This window comes from Lolium perenne, chromosome 3, assembly GCF_019359855.2.
Source record: "Lolium perenne isolate Kyuss_39 chromosome 3, Kyuss_2.0, whole genome shotgun sequence".
NCBI lineage: Eukaryota > Viridiplantae > Streptophyta > Magnoliopsida > Poales > Poaceae > Lolium > Lolium perenne.
This window is the reverse complement of record NC_067246.2, coordinates 260,913,713-260,930,790: the sequence shown is the minus strand read 5'-3', so window position 1 is coordinate 260,930,790 and position 17,078 is coordinate 260,913,713.

Below are 17,078 nucleotides of genomic sequence, written 5' to 3'. Positions count from 1 at the left end.
CCCCCTGAAGCAATGCCCACATAGCTGCAGCAGATTTCCGTCACTTCCTTCCATATCTTCTCCTTGGTCTTGCAGCGAACCAAGACAAACTAGCTTCTCTCTCCCCCTCTGCTCCTTGCAGCAAGCAGGGAGCAGCAACACCGACTTCCTTTTCTCCCATCTGCATATCCACTAATTTCTTCTTCTTCTCTTCAACGTGCGAGCTTAGCGAGCTCCCACGCCTTCCTTACTTGTTCTGCTCACGCGAAGGCCAGCACCAGCGCTTGCTGACAAGGGATTAACTTATCAATGCCTACAAGTTGTAGACAAGGGTTTTGCTGGAAGTAGAGGGCAAGTAGATCTCGAAGGTTTCAGCCGAAAAGTACTCGACGATTATGAAAACTAGGGTGTTGTGAGACAATGATTCGATGCTTTCTTTGTCCCTCGACTCCCCCTTATATAGGAGGCGGAGCCGAGGGATTCGTAATACACAAGTTACAGAGTCCGGGAGGGTTTCTGACCCGTCCCGCAAGATTACAACTCTATGTTTCCTAATACAACTCTAACTTTCTTTGACACTGTCTTGGGCTTCCGAACTTCATATTCTTCGATACATGGGCCTTCAGTAAACCCCGGGTACTATCTTCGGCAGGCCCATTGGGGATGCCTATGTCAGTAGCCCCCGAGATTTTGCTTGAATCGAAGAGTCAGGGAAAATCTCCAATTTTATATTCTCGTCAAATTCATCACATATCTTTAGATACGCAATTCTATATTGTACAGGGATACTGGTAGTTGGGGCTAGTTCATCTGACGGATCAGGTACTAGTTAACTGCTCTAGTGGCAATCCGCAAAAACCTACTTCAAGATCACGTCCCTGGACATGATCTCGGGATACTGGTGTAAACTTCGACAGGTGCCGCTTAAGGTCTTACCATTCTGTCGAGTCCCAGTCATATTTTATCGGGTATCTAACGCGTCCGTTAGGATTTTTCTTCGTATATGTTGATACGGAAAAAAGTAGCAATCCGACGTCAGAGACGGTGCCACGCCGCTCAGAATAGGTCTGGGGTCTTACCTTCGCAAAGTTTTGCGGCATTCAGAGATTATCCGCGACATTTAGCGCTCTGAGAATATATTGTCGAGTGCTTTTTCGGCTGTTGGAATAGCACATTTTATTGTGTCACGGATGACTTATATTGACTTCCCGATGGGAGTATATATCGAGTTATTTGGATAACTCGAAATATGCTCCTTTCTTGTACTATTTCATCGGGCACGCGAACAGCGTTCCCGATGGGAGTAGCCCCCGAGGCTACAAGCAAGGACTTGGACTTGGTTGTAGGCTCCACATTTTATGCCGCTATATTGTCATTCTTTCTCGAGCTTTTCATATCTATCGGGTGCGCGAACAGCGCTCCCGATGGGAGTAGCCCCCAAGGCTATGAACAAATGCTTGCGTTTGATCATAGGCTCCCGCAATTTCTATATTGTCATACTCGAATTTTACTTTTTTCCAAAGTAGCCCCCGAGCATTTGGGCAAAAACTTGTATTTGATCAAAGGCTCCCTAAGTAATTGATAAATTTTCCTGCCGCCAATCTTCTTATTTCATACTTGTCGAGATTTTCCCCTTGGTCAAAGTGACCTCAGTACTGACGATAACCATGATCTTTGTATCCAGGAAACTCGAGTACTACTGTCCCTGCCTTGTGGGTCCAAATTTCCTGCCATGTTGACACGTCGTGCAAGTGGGGGACACACGTCCTCCGCTTTTCCTGGCGCACGCGCTGTAACGCCTTCATACTGAAATTACTCTATTACCCTTATTCCACGTGTACACCATCTACCTCACATTTTCTCCATCCAACGGTGCGTCGATTCACCGCACCTTTATTTAAGGTCATCATCTTCCTCCTTCCACACTTTCGCTTGCGCCGCTCCTCTGCTCTCCTCTGCCAAAATCTTTCCTTGCGCCCCATAGTTCTTTGAGCTCCGCCATGCTGACTCAGGCCTGGCGAAGCTGTTTCCATATTTCTTCTCGAAGAAAGAAGAGCCAAAAACGTTCGGCGAGCTGGCCAAGTGCTTCAATGTTGAAGAGGATCTTGGACACAATCTTCGCCAAGAAGGCTTGAAGGTTGGCGTTGAAGGTACTATTGCCTTGGTTGCTAACAGCCAGCAAAACGTCGACTGGGCCAAGGTTGGCGACGTACCGAAGATGGAGACAAAGACATGGGTGTCTTTGATCAAGGCTGCCAAGCCCAACTCGAAGAAGATCCTTGCCTTCCTTGGATTCAAGCCAACTTCAGCTCCAAGTTCGTCTAAGCCGGAGGTCAAGTAGACCACTTTTTTTTTTGTTTTGCTGTCGTTCTTTTGATGTTGTCATCGTAATAGTTTTTGGCGACAACTACCCCACTTGCTTATTAGGCACTCTCCTTCTAATAGCTATTTCTAAATATCTGTTCTTATCAATGGAAAACTATCTTGCCAAATTATTGATACCGAAGCTTTTTTCCTTTTTCCAGTTAATTTTTGATAACTATACCGAGGTACCGCCGCCAGATGTCTTGCCTTCTGTACCTTGCTCGAAAAAATCCTCTGCTGACGAGTTTATCAAAAGTTCTTTGAGTACTACCCATACCGAAGATTTGAACGAACTTCGTCAACAGTTGCAGTCAATGAAGAAACAGGCTCTCATGATAATGGAGCAATCTCGAAAGTCTTCTGAAAGAGAAAAACTTGCTACTCAACAAGCTCAAGAAGCCATGGTACTAAAAGAAACTGCAGTTGCCGAAGCTGCGCAAGCTGCCTCTCGAGAGAACTGTATGCTTGATTTGATGATTGAAGCAAGTCAAGATATAGCAGGTATGTCTCTCGATCCTGTCCTTCCCCTTTTCCTTTGCCTGTTGTTTACGTTTAACTCGTATGCTGTCACCAAATAGGTCCCTTTTTAGACGCTGATGCTGAAGATCAACGGGTTGACACAAGATCCAATTATCTCATTAACCTTGCACTTGACCATGGCGCTCTTTTTTGGGCTACCCCTGAACGCACCCGACAAATTGTCAGATTTCAAGATCGAGCCTGCCAAGTTCGTGAATTCCTTGACTTCTGTACCAAGACCCTGTCCATGATTTACAACTCCATGTTTCCTCAGAATGTTCAGCCTAAAACCCTTCCCTAGCTGATGGAGAAATTTGAGGACTCACACAAAATCCATGGTTTCGTAAGAGCTCAACTGGTAGCTGGCGCTAGGTTTGCCCTCATCATGCTTCAAATCTGCCACTCGAAGCTTGATCTAACCCAGGTGGTCGAAAAAGTTCATGATAGGGTAAAACGACGAAGAGTTGGTGTCGACAGAATTAATGCAAAAGTTACGCCTGTAGCTGAAGAAATGATTGAAGATCTTCTTCGGATGGATGCCGACTTTTTTGCAGACGGCCACTATGCCGATTTTCTTGGCGTTACTCCCGAAGAAGGCAGAGTTACCCTTGACAATATATTGAATCATGACTAACTATATTTCTTCGGTAGATAGCTCTCTTTGTAGACAAGAACTGTAACTATATTGTAAAACAAAGACATAGGTATATATTTTTTCTAGCCCCCGAGTGTTCCGGTGGCGATTTTCTGTATTGTACTTGCGATGTTAAACCAAGGCAAAGATTTTCTATATTGAGTTTGCAGGTACTAGCCCCCGAGCTTTTTGTTTGAACACTGTTTTTTATCTTTATTGACTTGAGAGGTATGTTATACCAAGGCGAACTATCTTTTTGTAGTTTTGAAGAACTATGTTGCAGTTGTCGGGTTTAAGCCCCCGAGCGTGTCGAAAAAGAAGATGTATGTCATCACTATATTGCAGCACCGCGAGCCCGCCTCATTAAAAACCTTTCCAGCCCCACTCGGTGCCCTAAAAAGGAAAAGAGTGCGTCTGAAAGCTCGCGGGCGTTTCAGTACATTGTATTTTTACAGAGGAGGATCTATATTTCAACTCTAGGCGTAAAACCGCCTGAGTTGCGCCACGTTCCAGGGGTTTTGCTCGACAACCCCTGTCTTCTTGTCCTTTATCCTGTATGCTCCTCCTCCGATTACTTCTGTGACGATGTAAGGGCCAAGCCATGGCGACTCGAGCTTCTCATGACTTTTCTGTGTGAGCCGAAGAACTAAGTCTCCCACCTGGAAGGATCTTGGTCGCAAACGTCGGCTGTGGTAATTCTTCAGGTCTTGCTGATACTTGGTTACCCGTGAGAGTACTTCATCTCGAGCTTCGTCGAGTGCATCGACGTCATCCTCCAATGCTTTTCTCGAAACTTCTTCATCATACTCCGTGACTCGTGGAGAATCGTGTTCTATCTCGATTGGTAGTACTTCTTCCGCTCCGTGGACCAGGAAAAACGGAGTTTCTTGTGTCGCTGTATTTGGTGTTGTTCGTATACTCCATAACACACTGGGCAGCTCTTCTGGCCAAGTGTGTCGAGCTTTTTCCAGTGGTGCCAATAAACGCTTCTTGATACCATTGCAGATGATACCATTAGCTTTCTCGACTTGGCCATTAGTTTGTGGGTGCGCAACCGACGCAAAGTGTAGTTTGATGCCTACTTCTGCACAGTAGTCCTTGAATTCATGGGATGTGAAGTTACTACCATTGTCTGTGACGATGCTGTGAGGTACTCCAAACCTGAAAATGATACTTTTTACGAACTTAACGGCAGATGCTCCGTCTGGTGAGTTTATCGGCTTTGCTTCTATCCACTTTGTGAATTTGTCGACAGCGACTAGCATGTACTCCTTTCCTCCTGGCCAAGACTTGTGTAATTTACCCACCATATCGAGGCCCCATTGAGCAAAAGGCCAAGACAATGGTATTGGCATTAATTCTGCTGCCGGAGATTGAGGTTTTGCGGCGAATCTCTGGCACGCATCGCAAGTACGAACTATCTCTTTCGCATCCTCAATTGCTGTCAGCCAATAAAACCCTGCTCTGAAGACCTTGGCTGCTATAGCTCGACTACTTGCATGATGGCCGCAAATTCCTTCGTGTACATCCTTCAAGATCATCCTTCCTTCCTCGGGTGTGACGCACCTTTGTAATACTCCCGAAATACTTCGTTTGTATAACTCTCCTTTGACCACAGTAAAAGCTTTTGATCGTCTAATAACTCGCCTTGCTTCCACTGGATCGTCGGGTATTTCTTTCCTTAGGATGTATGATATGTACACCTGCATCCATGGTATCTGTACCATCATAACCAGGTCCTGTTCCTCTTCTTCTTCTAGTGCTTCTTTTGCAGCCCCCGAGGGTTTCTTTTCCTTCTCCTTCTTTTTTGGTTTTGTTGACTTTGTAGATCTCTCAGCTATCTCCTCCCAAAATACGCCTGGTGGAATTGCGAGACATTGCGACCCGATGTTTGCGAGAACATCGGCTTCATCATTGCTCAGCCTGCTTATATGATTTACTTCGCATCCATCAAACAGCTTCTCTAGCTCGTTGTATACTTCCTTGTATGCTATCATGCTATCGTTGACTGCATCACATTGGTTCATGACTTGATGAGCCACCAATTGCGAATCACCGAAGATTTTTAGTCGAGTTGCGCCACAAGCCTTCGCCATCTTCATTCCGTGTATAAGAGCTTCATATTCTGCCTCATTGTTAGATGCGTTTGGGAACGTCATCCTCAAGACATACTTCAGCTTGTCACCCTCTGGTGATATTAGTATTACGCCTGCCCCAGCTCCCTCCAATCTCTTGGACCCGTCGAAGTTCATGGTCCAAGTTCTCGATAAGTCCGGTGGTCCTGTATTTTGTAACTCCATCCACTCTGCGATGAAGTCTGGTAAAATCTGCGACTTTATTGCTTTTCTTTTTTCGTACGTGATGTCCCGAGGGGAAAGCTCTATTCCCCAAAGGGAGACACGACCTGTAGCTTCTGGATTGTTTAGTATATTGGAAAAGGGTGCCTCATTGACCACTATTATCGGGTGTGCCGAAAAATAGTGCCGCAATTTTCTTGCAGTTGTGAACACTCCATATGCTAGCTTTTGGTACTGAGGATAACGCTGTTTTGAAGGCGATAAAACTTCGCTGATGAAGTATACTGGCCTCTGTACTCCGTGGAGTTTTCCTTCTTCCTCTCTTTCGACAACAAGTGCTGTGCTTACCACCTGAGGTGTGGCCGCAATGTATAATAACAGAGGTTCCTTCTCCTTCGGCGCCACCAAGATTGGTGGTGTCGAGATTGTGCGTTTGAGATACTCGAAGGCTCTGTCCGCCTCTTCGTTCCATTGGAACTTCTCTCCCTGCTTGATCAAGGCGTAGAATGGCAACGCCTTTTCACCCAACCTGGCGACGAATCTGCTCAGAGCTGCGACTCGCCCGGTTAATTGCTGTATTTTGTTTTAACTTTGTTGGCTTCCTCATTGTTACGATAGCCTGTATTTTTTCTGGATTGGCTTCAATCCCTCTTGCTGAAACTAGGAACCCGAGAAGTTCTCCCGCAGGGACGCCGAAAGAGCACTTTGTCGGGTTCAGCTTGAGGCAGAACTTGTCTAGGTTGTCGAAGGTTTCTTTCAGATCCTCGATCAACGTTGACCCCTTCTTTGATGTTATAACAACGTCGTCGATGTACACTTGTACGTTTTTCCCGATCTGTGTTGCTAGGCACTTCTGCATCATCCGCTGATATGTTGCTCCCGCGTTTTTTAGGCCAAAAGGCATTGTTTTGTAGCAAAACATGCCGTAAGGTGTTATGAACGCTGTCTTAACCTCATCTTCTTCTTTTAATCTGATCTGGTTATAACAAGAATATGCGTCCAGGAAGGAAAGACGTTCGCAACCTGCCGTGGAGTCGATAATTTGATCGATCCTTGGGAGGGGAAAGTGATCCTTTGGACGGTGTTTATTTAGACACGTGAAGTCGACGCACATGCGAAGGACTTTCGTGTTTTTCTTCGGCATCAGCGCTGGGTTAGCTACCCACGTGGCCTCTGTATGTAATTCCTTGATGAAACCAGCTTCTCTTAGTCTATCGATTTCCGACAGCATAGCTTTGCGGTTTGGTTCCGAAAAACGCCGCAAAGGTTGTTTGATTGGTCTCGCTATTGGATCCAAATTTAGGTGGTGCTCGGCAAGTTCCCTGGGTACTCCTGGCATGTCAGCTGGACACCATGCGAAGATTTTCCAGTGCTCACGGAGGAACTCGACGAGCGCGCTTTCCTATGCGAGGTCCATATCTTTTGCGATGGATGTCGTCTTTTTTGGATCTGTCGGGTGAATCTGCACCTCCTTGGAATCTTTTGTAGTGCTAAAGGTTGGCTCCCTTAGAGGCCTTCCTACATCTGGTAACACGTCGTAATCAGTTGTGAGCCTTGACGCCATGTATTCTGCCTGCATCCCGAAAGTTTCTGACAGCCTATGGAAATCCTTGTCGCACTTATCTGCTAACGTAAAACTCCCCTTGACTGTGATTGGTCCCTCAGGCCCAGGTAGCCTCCATAGCAGGTACGTGTAATGTGGTACCGCCATAAACCTGGCGTATGCTGGTCATCCCAACAAGGCGTGGTATTGCGACGGGAAATCAACGACTTCGAACTCCAACCTCTCTATCCTGTAATTTTCTCGAGTACCAAACTGAACGTCGAGATTGATCTTCCCCAATGGGTAACTTGGCTTCTCTGGTGTGATGCCGTGAAAACGTGTATCCGTTGGTTTGAGGTTTGCCAAGGATATGTTCATCTTCCTTAGTGTATCTGCATACATAAGGTTTAAACTGCTGCCTCCATCAATGAACACTCGAGATACGTCAAATCCTGCTATCACTGCTGGTAAGATAAGTGCTGACTGCCCTGGTCGAGGAACTTGCTGCGGGTGATCCGCGATTGTAAAGCCAATGTCCTGTCCTGACCAATTTAGATAGTCAACCGTCGGTGGAGGCATCTTCTCTGCCATGAACACCTGTCGCGAAATTACTTTCTGAGCCCTGTTAGATGGCCTAGCCTTCTGAATCATCGACACCGCGCCATTGGAATTAGGATCGACATATGGAGGTGGATGTGGGGCTACCGCTATTCTCAGCTGGTGCCGATTTTCGTCCGTGATTGCGGGAGGAGGTGGTAGGTGGATCTCACTCCTAGGTCCCTGAGGATTTCGACTCACTGCCTGAGCATTGGCTTGCCCGGCGAACCTCATCATTGCTTGAAAGTTTCGGCAGTCTTTCTGTAAATGCCCCGACTGCCTCTTCCCGTTATTGTCGACATAGAAGTGCATCTGACACGGGCCGTTCATCATATCCTCGGGAGACACATACGGCCACTAGAACCTTGGCCCACTATTTTGCCTGTTGTTACGGGAATCATCTCTATTGTCGTTTTGCTGCTCGTTGCTTCGTTCGTAGTTATCTCTATTGCTTCCTCCACTGCCTGCTCGAAACCTGCCGATATTTGGCCAGGAGCATCGTAACTCGAGAAATGCCGGAAAGGACGTCGTCTATTTTAAAAATTTCGACCACGGTCCTCCTCTGGTGACCTATGGCGCTTATTGTGAACAACATCTTCTCCGTCTGCCCACCTGTTTGCTATCTCCATCAGCGCTGACACTGTTTTTGGGTTGGTTCTTCCCAAGTCCTCGATGAAATCGCCTCGTCGGATTCCTGCCACAAACGCATCTATTGCCCTCTTGTTAGATATGTTCTCTGCCGAGTTTTTAATGATGTTCCACCTCTGGATGTATTTTCTCATAGATTCGTCGTGCTTTTGTCGACACGACCTCAGCTCCTCTAGCGATGCAGGCTTTTTGCAGGTGGATCGGAAGTTCTTGACGAATATGTCCTCGAAGTCATCCCAGCTGTCGATGGAACCTGAAGGAAGCTTCTTTATCCAAGATCTTGCAGCTCCACTCAGGTGTACCTGAATGCTTTGCATCGCCGTTCCCTTGTTCCGCCTATTAGCTTCACCGTCTCGAGATAATCTACCAGCCAATCCTCAGGGTCTTGCAGACCGTCGAATTTCTTGAAGTTATCGGGTAACTTAAACCCCGAAGGCACCCGAGTTTTTCGGACCCTCCTCGTAAAACATGGTAGCCCACACATATCCTCTTCAGGTATGTCTGGAGAATGTCGATGCTCCCTTCTATTTTGTCGTTCCCTGTCTACCCTTGCTTGAATTTCTGTGTCCCTTGCTCCGCTTGTTCTCTCGGGAACTGCCGCTGCGACGGCAGGGCGTGGACTATTTTGCCTTGCTGATCCTTCAGGAGGTGAATTTACGAACGCTGCTCCCATGGCTCCAACTCCCGCCATGGCCATGTTGTACAGTGCCTCTCTTGGATCTCCGGCAGGTGGTTTGGATGCGAGGATGAAAGCTTGCGTCGCCATGTACCCTGCTTCTGGCGTCTTAGGGATAATGTTCTCCCTTGTATCTATCGACATAAAGGACATATCGAGGTTTTGGACTAGATTCTCCCTCTCAGCTTCAGGTATGTTGTTTAGTCGAGACCTTGCCCTGTTGCGAGGCCCTCTGTGACTACTTCCCGAAGTACCTGATTGTCGACTCAGTTCCGCTCTTCGCCTGCTCGATGCTGATGCTGCTTCTTGCCTTCTATCTAGCTCGATCTTCTGTTTCTCGAGTTCTCGCCTGGTACGCGCGAGCTTATATTGGTATGCCTGTAACTCTTCTGGTGTTGCCGTTACAGTCATTGGCTCTATCCCATTGATAGCTCTTTCCACTCGATCCCATACTTCCTGCAGAAATCGCACCATCTCTCGCGTTGCCGTGCCGATATATTTTATCCCTAGACCTCGCGTGAGATCCGCAGGATCAACGAACGGATTTCCCGCCTCGTCGAAGTTTTCTGATGTCTGTTCTTGAGGTCGGCTTGAACCTCCTATCGCGTAGATCTGATGATACTTTATTTTTTCTATTTTTTCGAGATCGGTGACACCGTCACGTAGACTGGCAAAGACCTTTCCCACAGTAGTGGATTTGTCGATGAAGTCGAAACTGTCGACACTGTCAGAATCGCTGCTTATATTGGAGTCCGCAGACGACTCAAAGGACATGTTGCTGAAGATCTTGGCGAGTTTTTCGCATGCCCTGGTGCTGATGAAGCGTGGCAAGGAGATTTCTTCATCGCCTGACTCGACTGATGATGTCGAGCTCGAGGAATCAGGATCGACCGCTGATAATCCCGAGAAGATCGGAACTTCGAGACGATACGCTCCTTCTTTCCCGACGCGAAAGTGGAACCTTACGAATGTCATCTCCATGGGCTCCTCCGGATACGCATATGCATCCAAACGGGAGGGTGGGTGAGGCACAAAATCGACTAGACCAGTTTCGATCTGTTTACCTCTGTCCATCGCTTTTTTCGCAGTTGATGAAGTCAACGATCTTGAACGTGCCATCGAGATCAGCTCCTTGACACCTCTAATTCCCACATACGGCGCCAATTGACAAGGGATTAACTTATCAATGCCTACAAGTTGTAGACTAGGGTTTTGCTGGAAGTAGAGGGCAAGTAGATCTCGAAGGTTTCAGCCGAAAAGTACTCGACGATTATGAAAACTAGGGTGTTGTGAGACAATGATTCGATGCTTTCTTTGTCCCTCGACTCCCCCTTATATAGGAGGCGGAGCCGAGGGATTCGTAATACACAAGTTACAGAGTCCGGGAGGGTTTCTGACCTGTCCCGCAAGATTACAACTCTATGTTTCCTAATACAACTCTAACTTTCTTTGACACTGTCTTGGGCTTCCGAACTTCATATTCTTCGATACATGGGCCTTCAGTAAACCCTGGGTACTATCTTCGGCAGGCCCATTGGGGATGCCTATATCACTTGCACATCGAGCTTCTCCTTGCACAGGCACCACCCCTCCTGGACGCAACGCCACAGCCAGTTCCCAGCGCAGACACGCCCGCTCCTCTCCAAGCAGCAACAGCATCACGGTCACACTCGCCTGCATGCAGTGCAGCAGCTGGCAACTTCCACGAGACAACACCCATCATCACGCTAGCAACAGCCGCAGCAGCTAGCAGCATCTGCTCCGGCTCGCCACCTCTGGCTGCGGTGCACCTCGCTTCCACAGCAGTAGCAACCTACGCGTACGCGCGCGTAGCAGCAGCATCTTCCTTGAGCTTACGTGCAGGTGCAGCTCAAGCTGCATCCCAGCGCTTCCTCCCTCCTGGCTCCGTCCACCTGACGGCACGCCAGCGTGGCCCGCTCCAGCTCGCGACGCCACCATTGCCTCCAACCAACGCCGGCTCCGTTGCCACGCCTGTGGGCAGCAACCAGCCTGCGCCCGTCCGGCTTCGCCGCGGAAACCTCCGGCTGCCACGGCTCGCGCCCAAGCTCTGCCCGCCACACGACATCGTCACGCACCTCCTCGGCACCTCCTCTGCAACAGCGCCGCCGACCGGCTTCACCACCTCCGGCCCGCGAGCACCACCAGCTGCCCGCACGCACCCGTTCGGCTGCGCGTAACGCCCTGCCGGCACCGCAACGCGCCCTCACCGGCTTCGTCTCTTGCACATCGCCCGTTCTTGTTCTTCATCTCACCAACAGATCGATCCCGATCCAAATCGGGCCAACGCGCCGGCCGCCCGGGCCCCACCTCCGCACCCACTCGAGCCCAGCTGGCCGCACGCCACCAGCCGCCGCCACCCCTGGCTCCCATCCGGTCGGCCCGACCCGCGCCAAGCCACCACTCCACCTTGGCCCAGTACCGCAGCTGGCCTCCGCTCATCCCGCCCAAGCCGCGCGCTGCGAGCTGCGCCGCACAACCCGCTCCTTCCGCGCCCGCTCGCTGCGCAGTTCCGTCAGCCGCCAGGCCGCCCGCGGCTTGCTCCTTGCTGCTCCAACCGTCGGCCTCTGCCCCGCGGTACATCTTGTGTGTCTTGCCATCGACGGTTGGGAGCTCGATCTCGGGGGAGACCAGCAGGTGCCCTCCCAGCGGGTGCCCTCCGGGTTGGCGGCGGAGAGGCGGAACCAGTCGTTGTCCTTGGACTTGTTCACCGAGGTGTAGGCGATGAGGGCGCGGTACTCCTCCTTGAGCCGCTGCCGCCACGCATCGCCGTCCCGAGGACCCGCCCGCGTGGACAGCAGCGGGATCTCGCCCACCACGCTCTTCGTGCCCTTGTCCCAACCCTCCATGGGATCTGCTCCTCCTCGCTCTGTCGATTTCGATTTCCTCTGCTCTGCCGCCTCGACCTCCGTCTATGTTCTTTCTCCCCGCGTGAGCAGCCGCCGATCTCACACAACTCAATCGGTGTGTGAGATAGCCGCAACCCACGCAGAGAACCTGATGCGGCCTCCCGCCGCCTGGATTTCTACATCTCAACGGTGGTTTTTGTGGTCAAAGGAAGAACTTGTTTGGTACTGTTTGTGGCGGCTAGCACTAGCAGGAAGGAAACCTAGGCTCTGATACCATGTAGAGTTTCAGCGAATGGGTGGGTTAGGTCACTCAGACCACCACACTCTGTATTTATATCATCTGATCTAGGGTTACAATACTACTGGACCTGGGCCTCCATGGGCCTCACACTGGACACTTTGCTACTTGCTACTACAGTGCTACTACTAGACTCATGGTTCAACACAACATATTACTTACCAGAATAGTTGATCAGGTGGAAGCTAGGGGATTAAATAGATTGCTTAGTTCCAATCAGAGACTATTTTGCTGCAAGATCTAAGTTGTGGACTCACGGTTGGTCCACCGGCAACTGGCATACCAATAGAAGCAATTTGATTGCTTGATTTGTACCTTAACGGACTTGAAGTTGCTTTGTTGGTTCAGTAATCTTTGACATGTATAAACCAAAGAGAGCTGTGGATGATGCATGCACTATTCAGAACATCAAGAATTTGAATATTTGTAATGATGAGTTCTTTCCTCTATTTGTGTTGCAAATTCTTCCATAATATGCCCGCACAGGAAATGCTATTTTCTTTCTCAAGTGTTCTTTTCAGATGCAAAATAGGAGAGTGATTTAAGTTTTAGTTATCTCTAGATGTTTTAGGCTTATGAAGTGAATGATTTTTCTAGATGTTGGATTGGGAAATTGAGAAGAGGAAAAGAAGATTCATGGTGCAGTACTCTGTTTCCTGCATGCATGTACTTATCCTGGATGCTTATGTGGGAATGAGATAACACGTGCTACTATACCTGGTTCTTAAGTTTGTTTTGTCAGGAATCATTTTCTTTTCCTTTCCTGGCAATAGTATATTTCATGGTTCTTGTATGATTGATGAATCATTTTCTTTTCCTTCCATGTATCTGCATCAATTTTCAGTATAATATTGTTTTATATTGACTTGATAACCAAATTAGTACATGTTGTGAACAGTGTTAGCTAAAGATAAGTTCATCCTGTTAGTGATACATTTAGTCCTTGGTCCACTGCAGGAGTTAGTAAAGAACTTTCAGCTCAAGTCCTGATTTTTGTAGCAGAGCTATTTACGAAGCTAGAAGGTACGTTATGCATTTCTCTTGCCCTTTTCTATAAAGTTTGGTTCTGGATGTGTCGGCATTGCCTACCGAATGGCTCAAGTTTCCAGATCTTGTTATGCTGAAGATTTGTGTTGATAGTAACATGAATGTTTTAACTCATTTGCATTTCACTATTTCATATATTTTTTTATCTCAAGATTCATGCTACTGTAAAGAATATATAGTTCGGAATTCAAATAATCAAATATTTCACATTGGGATTCGGTTAAACCCTATGGTAGGCTACTCCCATTATACTTGATTTGTTCTGTTTGAAGTAGTGTGGTTAATGGTGAGCCTGAGCCTGAGCCTGTGATGTGATGTATTCAGATCTGGGTTAGAGCTCTGACGCCTTCACCTGGAGCTCCAATGATTGTTACACTTAATTGTTATGCACCGTAAGATCACTTCTGAAGTAAAGAATAACTGAGTTATGTTGGCTTTGGGCAAAGAAGAAACATATATACGCTGATAGCCATTACCAAAATTGAAGGTAACTTGACAGGGTTTGCTAATTGTTTGCCAGGAAAATATACTCCTCAGTACTGGTGGCTTGAAGCCGAATTTCCTGAGGTAAACAGGAGCGAAACACCATGGTTGATCGTTATGATGCATGCTCTATGGTACAACAGCTACAATTACCACTAGATGGAAGGTGAAAGCATGAGGGTGATGTACGAGCCATGGTTTGTGAAGTACAAAGTTGATGTTGTGTTTGCAGGGTATGTCCATGCCTACGAATGGACAATAGGTGGATTAAATAATCATGTTTGCATCAGTTCAATGTGGTTTACTCTCCTGCTTAGAATAACATCTCAGTCCTGAACTTCTGACGCGGAACCTTCTTCTCTGATTGCAGCATAGGATATCAATTATCGCATACAACATTGTAAATGGCTTGTGCTCCCCTGTCCCAGACCAGTCTTCGCCGGTTTACATAACCATCGGGGATTGAGGAAACCATGAAGGGCTGGCCACCAAGTAAGATCGACGGTTTCTGTGCACCCATCTACTCACAGAAGTTACATCCTCTGATTGAGTTCTGGTTAACGATGCATCTGCCGCGTTGTTTGTGGAATGGTGCAGCATGTCGGAGCCGCAGCCAAGCTACTCGACGTAAAGGGAGGCGAGCTTCGGGCATGCCTACTACACGCCAGATCATTGATGCAGGGTTGACCATGGACGCGGACACGCGGTGCTTGCGCGGATGGATGAACACACTGCCAGGGTGGCTGACCTGGTGAGTGAGTGACTCTCGGTACATAGAACTTATTCAATTTCATTTGCAGTTTCCGTTTCAGTACAGAGAACAAATCCTGAATTTTCGAAACCGAGGCACATACATCTCCAGATATGCATGTGCCAGTTACGTATGTGAGAAATTAGTTGTTGACTCTTTGCTTAATTCAGGTTCTATACATAATATTTTTGAAATGCAGGGGAGAATCTCATATTTCTTTCGAACTTCTACCCTGGAGATTTATCTCCTTTTATCCAACTGGTTTTGATCATAGAAAACTACTAAAAATAAGTAATTCTTTTTGTTGATGAAGCCATTGATAATATTGGCGACACCTTTCAGTTAAATACAAACTCTTTTGTTATTGGAACCTTTCAAGTGAATATATCAAGGCAACAAGAGTATTTGATAAGAGATATTTATTGTGTTTCTTATAAAAAAATTCTATGACTATTTAATGGTATCTATTATATTGGGCAACCGTCATTTGATGTGTTTCAGGCATGTTTTCCAAAGTAAGAATACATGACATTTAATTTTGCTTTGTTATGTTGGTACACGTAGCTTGAGCACAAGCATATGACTCCACTTGTGGACTGGTTGCTACAATTTAAATACTTAGGCTTGTTGTGCCTTACCTTTCAAAAGATCCTATTTGTGGTGAGCATACACTATCTACGTCTTTAGTTGCTGATTTATGTTTCTCCATATATTAGATGGCTGTGTTTTTCCCTTCTAGAAATAGACAATGACTTTAGTTTGGCTGATTGAAATATGTAGTAGGTGCCAGAACAAAAGGTGTTGTGAGGCTTTGTAGATGGTTTAGACTTCTCCATTGGAAAAATGGAGAGGATTATCACATGAGGCCTTTCTCCTGCCCTCGTGCTCCCTGGTGCTCCCTGGTCAGCATTTCAAAATCGCTTTGTTTTGGCTCGTCCAAACTTTCTTGTGTAGCTCCCCTGCTGCTTAGTGGTTGTAGCTCCCCTGCTGCTTAGTGGGGGTCTGCAGAAGGAAAATATGCACAAAGAAATCTAACCTAAACAAACAAGTGAATTAAACTTGTGTAATAGATTAAGTTGTGTATCTATGTTTTCACTTCAGATAGAAGATAACACCTTTAGAAATCACCCGAGCCACTATAGATTTGTAAAGTGGTAGAAGCTCATGCACGTTGCTGCAGTTTGTTAGCCGGGAACCACAACCTCGATGTTAGTATCGTTGTTACAAAAGATAGAACATAATAGATTGAAAACTATCCCAGGTAATGTGGTTCTAAAGTAGCAGTATCTTGTGCAGATAGCTATGGTGTGTTGGTTGAACACTTATGTTTCTATTTTATTATGTGCTTACCAAATTCAATAATTTTTTGTTTTGGAGTCGAAGTAGAGGATACTTGAAATCTTGTTAAGTCAAATGCACGCCCTTATAGCAAGGTTAATAGTCCTTTTTAGTCAGTATATATGTTCTATTTTCTCACCTGTGTATTTGATTATAGTTCTTTTTGTATTTGTTTGATAGGCTTAATGTCGCAGGAACTGGTGGTAATGATGTATAGTGATCTTGATATGCAAGTATAATTAGGACCACGTGGTGTGGCCTTCACGCATTTGTTTTTTTTTTTTGCTTCTTAGTGATGATTCTGGTGTATTCTTAATGAAGGAAATGACACTACTTCATATGTACTTATTGAATGTGCTGATGGCATCCCAAAAAAACATGATATTTATACACATTTATTTCTCTTTGCTATGAACAAATGGTTGGATGCAACAAATATTACTCCTGTGTTGTACATCTGTTATGTGTAGACCGTTGTTTGAAAGCTTTTATTTTATTTCAACAAGATTGCTTATATAAACTAAGGGCTGCCTCGGGAATAGAGCCCAAAATAAGCTCTTTGTGACCCTTCCTGCTTCGCTTTTCTTATCTTTCCCGTAAAGTCCATCTATCATGTTGACAAGTTATCTTTCAGGACATAAACAATCTATGATATTTGGTTCTTTTTGTACATTGACCTGACATAGAAAACAGAAGTGGGCTAATGTGCACGTAGACACACATAATTCTTGGACAACTAAATAGACATCAGTCAAGTAAAACTTGTGTTTTTATCTTCTTTTAAAAACATTGCCTATACAGGGCTCTCAAAGATCTACTGAATTCCAGGACAACTAAACAGACATCAGTAGCATAAAACTTATAGTTACAATACTATCTTGCATTTATCGGGGCGTGCATTTACCTGTGCGCCGGGGCGCACCGGGTCATCTAGTATCTTAATAACAGTACAGATGAGTCTCACTAGGTATTTCAACTCTAGTAGCAATAATATAACCACCACCAAAACAGCACCTGAATTTCAGACTCTCCAAAAA